Raw genomic sequence first — 10915 nt, 5'->3', positions numbered from 1 at the left:
AAGATTTAGGGCTTTCATTTTTACTATAAAACATGAGAAATATCATGAAACATCAGCAATTACTCAGGTTTTTCATAAAGGGAGAACAGCGCCTGAAAGTACTTGGAGATGCTGGAGATTGAACCCAGGACCTCATACACGCAAGAATTGCTCTACCACTGAGCTACATCCCCATCAGGTCTGTCCTTTGTTGTTTGTTGATATTTAGGGATTAAACTTGATCGTGTTACAACTGACTACTGGAAATTATTTTGTGACTTGTACAATAAGCTCAAACATAGAGCTTCCAAGAAGCTTGATTTCCAGTAGGTTTTACTCCAGGGGCGTAGCCAGTAATGGGCCAGGGCGGCACTGGCCCGCCCACATAACTCCCTGGCCCGCCCAGGCAAGTTTAATCAAAATACATTTTTTGATTATTTTTATTATTCAAATGTATTTAAGAAAATATATGAATATAATCCGGATTTATTGTTGACCGGTGTGTGTATAAAATAAAATGGAGTTGTTAAAGCAAGTTGTAGGAAGCCTCCGGAACGTATTTGGTTGCTAGGGGTTCTGACAGGTAGACTCTGTGGGGAGCGACGGGCTCTGGCAGCCAGCCAGCTAACTGCTTTTTTAGCTAATATCAAAATTGCCACAATGGCTAAAGTTTCTTTAATGTGTTATTTAAAAAAGCAAGAGTTGAGGAAGACGATACGCCTCCATCTGCCGAGTCCTACCAGCCCAGTTCTTCAGACTCGTCAACCCACAAGGCGGCTAGTCAGGCGCCGGTTGCCGCTTGCTCCCTGGCGGCAGTTCCAGTGCGCTCTCCCGGTCAGACTGACACAGGTTGACCCGCCGATCTAACGGCAATTGATGAACTACGTACAACCCAATTTGAATCCACGAGTACTACTCGCCTCAAAAACCTGTGCCTTTTGTTTTTTGAAAAATAACTCTGCGACTCTTTGGACTATAATGAGATTATTTCTGTTTTCAACATTAAACCCAGGCGTTTGCGTCTTGTTTTGTAGAATTAAAACAACAACGGTAAGCCTGTTGTTTAACTAATTTCCTTAATTTTTGCTCGGGAAGTGATTTAACTAAGTGGTGTGTTGTGTATAGATGTACAGTGGGGCAAAAAAGTATTTAGTCAGCTACCAATTGTTCAAGTTCTCACACTTAAAAAGATGAGAGAGGCCTGTAATTTTTGTCAAAGGTACACGTCAACTATGAGAGACAAAATGAGAAAAAAAATCCAGAAAATCACATTGTCTGATTTTTTAAAGAATTTATTTGTAAATTATGGTGAAAAATAAGTATTTGGTCAATAACAAAAGTTTATGTCAATACTTTGTTATATACCCTTTGTTGGCAATGACAGAGATCAAACGTTTTCTGTAAGTCTCCACAAGGTTTTTACACACTGTTGCTGGTAGTTCGGCCCATTCCTCCATGCAGATCTCCTCTAGAGCAGTGATGTTTTAGGGCTGTCGCTGGGCAACTCAGATTTTCAACTCCCTCCAAAGATTTTCTATGTGGTTGAGATCTGGAGACTGGCTAGGCCACTCCAGGACCTTGAAATTATTCTTACGAAACCACTCCTTCTTTGCCCGGGCGGTATGTTTGGGATCACTGCCATACTGAAAGACCCAGCCACGTTTCATCTTCAATGCCCTTGCTGACTGCAGGAATTGAGTCCCTGGCTGCATAGTGTGTTACTGATGGTAGCCTTTGTTACTTTGGTCCCAGCTCTCTGCAGGTTATTCACTAGGTCACCCCATGTGGTTCTGGGACTTTTGCTCACCATTCTGGTGATAATTTTTACCCTACGGGATGAGATCTTGCGTGGAGCCCCAGATCAAGGGAGATTATCAGTGTTCTTGTATGTCTTACATTTTCTAATAATTGCTCTCACAATTGATTTCTTCACACCAAGCTGCTTACCTATTGCAGATTCAGTCTTCCCAGCCTGGTGTAGATCTACAATTTTGTTTCTGGTGTCCTTTGACAGCTCTTTGGTCTTGGCCATAGTTGAGTTTGCATTCTGACTGTTTTAGGTTGTGGACAGGTGTCTTTTATACTGCTAACAAGTTCAAACAGGTGCCATTAATACAGGTAACAAGTGGAGGACAGAGGATCCTCTTAAAGAAAAAGTTACAGGTCTGTGAGAGAAAGAAATCTTGCTTTTTTGTTATTGACCAAATACTTATTTTCCACGATAAATTGCAAATAAATTCTTAAAAAATCAGACAATGTGATTTTCTGGATTTTTTTCCTCATTTTGTCTCTCATAGTTGAAGTGTACCTATGATGAAAATTACAGGCCCCTCTCATCTTTTTAAGTGGGAGAACTTGCACAATTGGTGGTTGACTAAATACTTTTTTGCCCCACTGTATGCCTTATATGCTAAGTTACATTGTTTAATTTAAACGAGTTGCTATTTTTTGGCACAAAAGCTTAATTTCCACCAGGCTGATTGCACTGTATATGGTTGATTTAATATAAATTAGGCAGTGTGTTGTTATTTATTTCAAACCGTGCTCTGTTGAGAGTTTTCATTATTTCAATTTCCTGTTACTTTTAGCCTACTTTATTTCAGGTGAACTGTTTTTGCACTACTGACTAGCCTAAATAAGACTTTATTGAGCTATGTGTTGGTTGAACATGTTTAGACAGTGTTTTATTATTGCCTTCACCGAAAATTGCAAAGGAAAGATGTCACTGTTTTTGCAGATTGTCTATTCTTTTTTCTACTCTAAGGTTTAATTATTATTTAGTCATTTTATTCTTGGATAAACTATTGGCCCATTCACTTTTGCCCCGGCCCGCCCAAAATACAATTTCTGCCTACGCCCCTGTTTTACTCAGAGATTTAGGGCTTTCATTTTTACTATACAACATGAGAAATATCATGAAACATCAGCAATTACTCAGGTTTTTCATAAAGGGAGAACAGCACCTGAAAAGTACTTGGAGATGCTGGAGATTGAACCCAGGACCTCAAACATGCAAAGCATGCACTCTACCACTGAGCTACATCCCGAACAGGTTTCTCCTTTGTTGTTTGTTAATATTTAGGGATTTTACTTGATCATGTTACAACCGATTACCAGAAATTACATAACATAAAATTAATTAACATAAATGACACACATTTAAAGGGGTCTTAGCGTGAAAATCTTAAATCACCTTCAAGACTTTTTCCATGTTTAAGTGCTATATTTGGGTCCCAGTGCTTCTATCAACCTAGAAAATGTAATAAAGATCAACCCAGTAACTTTTTTTTGGGTAAGCCATTTTCTGCAATCGTGTAAAAAAAATTGGTCGTTCAGATTTCGTCTGTTTTGTGAGGTATTTGGCAAGGTGAATTACAATAATTCCGCCCCCTTTATCTGCAATATCCAACCACAGCACTGCCATAGTGCAGAGAAAAAGAAAAAAAGTACTTGAAAAAAGAACATAACATCTTTCTGTTCTTGACAGGGCACATACAAACAAAATTATCTTCACAGTATTCTTTTTCCAAAAAAACATTTGTTTATGTCTTAGGTTTATGTATATATTAGGCAGAAACCAGGTCCGTGCTTCTCTTAAAGAGACAGTAACCTCAATTAACTTACTGAAAGGGGTCATATTATGAGATTTTTTTGAGATGTAAAATAAATCTTTGGTGTCCCAGGAGTGCTTATGTAAAGTTTTAGCTCAAAATACTCCACAGATAATTTATTATAGCATGCTAAAATTGACACTTTGTAGGCCTGAGCAAAAGTGTGATGTTTTTGGGTGTAAATGAGCGGATGTGCGGATTTGGGTGTAAAATATAAATGAGCGGATGAAATGCAAACACTGATCACAATGATGGTGGTTTGTTGTAATTGAAACTCAAGTGTGCTGTCAATGATTTTTTCTTTTTCTCTTTGCACTAAATGGCAGTGCTGTGGTTGGATAGTGCAGATAAAGGGGGCGGTGTTATAGTAATTCGCTGTGTCATTAATGTTATTCAAACAATCCAAGACAACGAGAAAATCACTTTCATCCACCAGCTTGACCAGGTGTGCCAGGCTGGAAGGACCAACTTAGACCAGCTACCGCCACCTTAAACCAGCTAAAACCATCTACCAGCTTATACTGGTCTTTGCTGGATTTTTCAGTAGGGATGTGCCCTGGTAGTGCAGATATTCACTCTTGTCTAATCTATCTATAATTAACAAAACAACAAAACTGTATTTCGATGGGTTAACAGTTGTTCTTTAGTCCTTAATGAAAAAAAATATATTTCTATCCAAAATTCGAAATTTAATCTATTGAGGATCCAGGAGTCGGCCATCTTGAAAATAAAAATTTCAAGTGGCTGAGAGTGTTTCTGAGGCTATTTTGGGGATTTTCGCCTGGATTTGGCCTACCCAATTTCAAAAGCTTCTCATACCCACAAGCAGAGGTGCACATACAAAAGTTTGGTATCATTTTACAGGAAATCCTTTGAAATTACACAAAACACTGTTAAAAGTGCTCAACATGGTTGTATGTGTTGTCAGTCCTCTAATAAACCCAAAAATAAATAGGCGCTTTTTGGTGTTTTTTTTCTAAAGTCTGTATTTAAAAGTGTATAACTCTGGCCCTGAGTGGGAACGAAACCTGCAGACAGTTTTGTTTGATTCCAGAAATTGCCAGCTTACAGAGGAAAAATGAATTTTTTCTCTATCATTATAAATGCAAAAGTTATTTTACTCCAACTGATGGGAGGAATAATACGCTTTTTGTATACTTTGTATATATATTTCTGCCTAAAAACATTTGAGGTGCTCCCATAACCACATACAGTGGAATAAATGCAATTGCTTTATATCATTTTAAAGAAAACACTTTGAAGTTACATAAAAAGCTGCTGTTTGTGACAAATAGTGTTATTTATGTTGTTTTTCATATGATAAAACAGCAAATTTTATTTTTTATGTCATAAATACTGTCTCTGATAGTGTATAACTCTGGTTGTGGGTGCTCTAGCAGACTGCAGACAGTTCTGGTTGTTACCAGCAGCAGACAGTAAACACCCAAAAAAAGAATGAACTCTTTAGCATGTCGCATTCAAAAGTTATTCTCATTTTACTGAAGTGTGCGAAAATACATTTTTCATGTTTTGCACATATAATAAATAGCAAGGGATTATTCATAAACACAACCAAAGAAAATGCTGTGAATGGACTCATTTTTTAGAGTAGGACCTAAGAGAAAAGATGATGTATCATTTGTGGCTATATGTGCTATCTGAGGCAGTCCACACCCAAGTTTCCCATATGTTTACAAAAGACGATTTTTTACCTCATTATTCATTCGACGATTGTAGGATATGTGATAATAATAAGACGAAAATAACACTGCAATTTTATTCCTGAGAATGAGAGCTTTCATTTGATATAAGACTTGCCCATGTTTGTCATACTTGAAAAATATGAAATATGTGAATATTAAATGATATTCAAAAATATGGGGGGGGTGATAGTGTAAATTAAGTGTAACTAACTTTCTTACAGTAAAACATATCTCAAAGTGATGCATATCTGCAGAAACTAGAGAGTCTAAGCTTTCAAACAGTATCTCATATGTGGTACTGGGTCCACGACAGACCATTAAAAATGAAAGGAATATTTTATATTAAGTCAAAATAAGATAATTCTGGACCCGGTACAGGAAATTTAGTTGGTGGTAATCTTGAAAAATGGCCACCATCTTGTAATTTCCAGTAGCTGTAAGTGGCTTATTGTCAAGTGACCCACAGAGACTGCTCATGCCAATTTACATGCTTGTATGACCAAATAAACCACCATATCACTTAACTGCTCCACTAAGGTGTTGGCCATCTTGAAAAATGGCAGCCATCTTGAAATTTCAAGTAGCTGTGGGTGGCTTATTGTCAAGTGACCCACAGAGACTGTTCATGCCAATTTTCATGTTTGTATGACCAAATAAACCACTATATCACTTAACTGCTCCACTAAGGTGTTGGCCATCTTGAAAAATAGCAACTAGAGATGAGCGGCTGATCAGTATCTGGTACGGATGAAGCACTTCTGCCGAGTACGAGTATTATACGAGTAATATGAGTCAATGTCTGTGCTCGGATTAAATAAAAATCATCATTGGGTAGCTGATTGTGTCAGTGTTCTGTGATAGGCTAGTAGTAACAGCGCCCCTCCCCTACACACATACAGATGTATTGTGTTGCTGTGTCCCGCTCTGCTCGCTCACTCACTCACACAAAGAACAGCTCTCTGTCTCTCTCCCTCAGGCTATGCTTACATTAATACGTTAATCCTTTAATGGGGGGGTTTAATGGTATTTCAAGCATTCTGACTTATTAACACAGTTATAGAGTTGTTTCCTCATGCTAAACGTAGGCAAAGTGTCAAAACCGCAGTTGGGCGTGTTTCAGAGTATTTCTGTGCCGAATGCACTTCGCCAGGGTTCGTACAAGTTTCGGCTAGTTTTTTTCGATTACAGTTCTAACTGACGTTTCAGGGGTTTTCGATACGTATCACTTCTTTATATGGGCTTCCCCCCGGAAAACCCAGACCCTCATAACGAATTCGTTCGCAAACGTTGCAGACCCTGTTTTAGTTTGAGAACTCAGACGTTGCGCTGCAGTGTACATTAACATAGACGGAGTCTTATGTAAACGAACAGCTGATGTTAATATGACAGCGCATAATTTTAAAAGTACAAATTATTTTTATTCAGGTAAATAAAGGTTTGCAACTGAGGTTTTGCCAAAAATAGTAATCGGATATAGCGTTTATAATAGCTTGTTGGTTGATGTTTGTTTTAACATGTATCCTTATAGAAAATGTCTGTTTTACATTGATGTATTTATATTTAAGTATTGTTAGTAGGGCCGGGACTCGATTAAAAAAATTTATCTAATTAATTAGAGGCTTTGTAATTAATTAATCTAAATAATCGCATTTTAATCACATATAAATATTTGACCTGAGAACATTAAGAAGTAATTTTTTTACATGGATTTTTAGTATACACTCTTAGAAATGATGTGTTAATTTTATACACATCATTGTGCGGTAAGCTTTTAACACATTATGTAATTTTAAGACATTATGTGTCATTTTGTGTTGATTTTGTGTTCAAGTATAAAACATGTTGTGTTAAAAGTAACCAGTGTTGGGTGTAACGCGTTACAAAGTAACGCGTTACTGTAATAATATTACTTTTTTCAGTAACTAGTAGTGTAACGCATTACCCGTCTGAGGATGGTAATATTGTTACAGTTTTCCCGAGCTAGTTACTTGCGTTACATTCGCCAGTAGCACCTTCATCACACAAAGGCACACAACACAGAGAACAAAAGGGAAGTGGAGGAGGGCGTGAATGGAACAGTGATTGGTCTAAGTTTGGCATGAGGTATCATTTACCATCACCGATTGGTCGACACCCGGCAGCCGGCAGCAGAGCGGCACACTCAAAGACAGATCGGGAAAATGGAAGCGTCAACAACGGCAAGCTTTTTTTCAGAGGAAGGTTCGCTAGTTTCGACGGGAGGAGATTCAGTCATTATTTTATTATGTTCAACGGAAGGAAAATAACTTGACGGTGAAGTGCACACTCTTTAATGTTTCTCCGAACGCTGTGCCCCACGTCCGGTAGCGGGTAAGGAAGCCAGCAGTAATTTTTATGTTGTATTAAAATATGGTGTATTTACGGTGGGTTTTCTCGCCGTGGAGACCTTGATGAATGTGAGGTTATGCCACGGTCTCCCGGCGCTCATTTCATTGTTTGTTTATATGTAAACAGGGGTTGCGTGCAGGTTGTTTATCCCATCAATTTTGTATATCAATTTTACCGTAATTGACGAAGGCTGTGTCTTTAGCTTGAGTGATTTTAATGATATTTATTGAATTGATTGTGTATTTATTACTTTGCGGTGTTAAATTGATATATTTATATGTTTGGGTGTTGGATGAATTTGCTGTGCATTGCTGTGTATAGTGGGTGGGTAAATAATGTGCACTAACATCATGGTATCCCCCTGCTAAGAATACAGAACTCTTGGAAGTCTTAATCAGGAAATAATTTATTGTGAACCGTCATTATTTTATCAGCTGTCCATTTAAAGGTGTCCATCTAAAAATAATTGCAACCTGTTGTCATCCCTGTATTTTGAATGAGTAAATTGTTATCAAATTTAATCTAATAAAATTGTAACTTTTTATTGATTTGGAAGTTTTGTGTTTGGATGTTTTCTTGGCTGTGGCTTGCCCAAATAAACATTCTTGCCCAGAAAAAAAATGTAACTAGTAATATAACTAGTAATATAACTAGTTACTTGCTCCAGGGAGTAATAAAGTAAAGTAAGGCATTACTATTTTTGAGAGTAATATGTAATAAGTAATATATTACTTTTTTGAGTAACTAACCCCAACACTGAAAGTAACACAAAATGTGTTGTTTCAATAATAACACAGAGATGGGTGGATTCCAGGATGACGCAGTTTGTTGTCCCAGAATCAACACTAATGTGTTGTTTTGACTGTCTGTGTTCCGGTACCTATTTGCGCGAATCCCCCACCTCACGTATAAAAACAACAAAACATAATATACTATAGGCTATAGCCTATATTAAAATTAAAATATAAAAAATATATTATGCACATTTTTAAGTTGCACATCGTTTATAGTTTTCTTAAGTGGGATTCAGATGTGAAAAGCGCTGCATAATGTACGCGCTTTTAGTCTTACCATTGAAACTTAACTAAATTAAAAAATAAGAGGTGATATATAGCTTTAGCCTACATAAATGCTTGTTTCTTTAATGTTGCAAGATCCTCTTCAGGTTTTCTTGCTGTTATGTTTATAATAGTTCATTGTTCAGAGTTCATATTGATGATCTTATAGTCCATTTAAAAATGTTCTTACAAACTGACTCTATTCGTCAGAAAAACACCATTTAACTTTTTTCCTTTGCCTGCCGTCGCTATTCTCTGTGCGTGTCCTCCGTCAAAGTAGCCTATTAAAATTAATATGAAGTTGATTTTTAAAAGTCTTAAGCACACCGCAAATCAAACGTGCTGCTATATGCTCTAAATGCGCGTGTAAATGTAATTTCTGGGCACTCCCAAGCTGATTTTTAAGTGATATACGCTACTCACTGCATGTTTTGGCATTCGGTAGCATATGCATCAATGAGATGCACAGTGTTGCTTTTAATGTTCTTTTTAATTTATATTCACAAAACCTAACAACAAAACATTGTTTATAATTAGTAGACAAATTATTTGAAACGAAATTCATTTTAAAGTAGCAAACAAAAAATTGATTTTATCCTATGTGATTTGGGTGAATAAGTTGTAATACATGTTTTACATTTTCTTCTTTTTTAGTAATTCAGACCGCGTTTTTTTAAAAGCTGCATTAAACGCTTCCTCCACCCATTCTAAAGGGTAACATCTGTGCAAAAATTTATTCTTCATAGTATTCGCTTTCTCGATAAAATCGGAATCAGAATAGCAGATCCTTCTCAGTCTATAGAATTGACTCTTAGGCAGTCCTTTTTTTAAAAAGGTTGGATGAAAACTATTAGCAAGTAAAAGTGTGTTTCGATCAGTCTCTTTTGTGAACAAAGTTGTATGCAGACTACCTTCATTTTTTTGTACCCACATGTCGAGGAAGTGTACTTGACATGAATCAATTTCAGAAGTGAATTCCAAGTCGTCAACCAGGTTATTCAAAAATGAAACAAATTTTCGAGCCTCATCTTGATCACCTACAAAAATACAGAAAACATCATCGATGTATCTATACCATTTAATAATCTGTGAGTGAAAAGGGTTATTCTCTATATTTAACACATACATTTCCTCAAAAAGACCCATAAATAGATTGGCATAGTTAGGTGCAAAATTTGAACCCATTGCAGTTCCACTTATCTGAAGAAAAAAATCTTTATCAAAACTGAAATAATTGTATTTTAAAAGATACGAAGCCATTTCGATAATAAAGTCTGAAGGTGGGCTAGAATCTTCACGTGATGAAAGGTAATGTCTGAGAGCCCCCAGCCCTTTTTCATGTGAAATATTGGTATACAGACTTGTTATATCCAAAGTTAATAATAAAGAACCGTCTGGTAAATCATGTACCTCCGAAATTTTATTAATGAAATCAGTGGAATCTCTGATGTAAGATGGTAACACATCAAAAAAAGGTTTTATAAAAAAATCGACGTATTGAGATAAAGGCGATAAGAGAGAGTTCGTTTGTGCCACAATCGGACGACCTGGAGGATCAATAAGTCTCTTATGTATTTTTGGAAGTGTGTAAAAAACAGGTCTAATCGGATATTGACAATATAAAAACTTAAACTCAGACTGAGATATCCAGCCAGCTGTTTTCGCATTCGTTAAAAATGCAAGTATCTCAGATTGATAATTTTTAGTAGGGTCATTAGGAAGTTTTTTATAAAACTTAGTATTCTGTAATTGTGAGAGAATTTCACTTTGATATTTACTTGTATCTTGGACCACAATCGCGCCTCCTTTATCCGCAGATTTTATAATAATATCAGGATCACTCATTAACTCATTCAGAGCCTTTTTTTCATTCAATGTAAAATTATGTGAAACTGGTCTGCTGGAAGAGCAGGATTCCATCACATCTTGTTCAACCAAACGACAAAAAGTATGAATGGTGTGGTTTGACACAATAGGGCAAAAATTACTTTTAGGTCTAAAGGGTGTCGTAACTGAACTCGAATCTGATTTGGAGAAAAAATAACGTAACTTAATCTGTCTAAAACATTTAAACAGATCCACCTTTAGACCGAAACAATTAACCCCACTAGTAGGTACAAACGATAGTCCTTTTGATAAAACTGAAGTCTGATCATCAGATAGTTCCTTTTCAGAAATATTAATTACCGTCTCTTGG

The sequence above is a fragment of the Misgurnus anguillicaudatus genome, chromosome 2 (genome assembly GCF_027580225.2).
Source record: "Misgurnus anguillicaudatus chromosome 2, ASM2758022v2, whole genome shotgun sequence".
NCBI lineage: Eukaryota > Metazoa > Chordata > Actinopteri > Cypriniformes > Cobitidae > Misgurnus > Misgurnus anguillicaudatus.
This window is presented reverse-complemented; position numbering follows the sequence as displayed.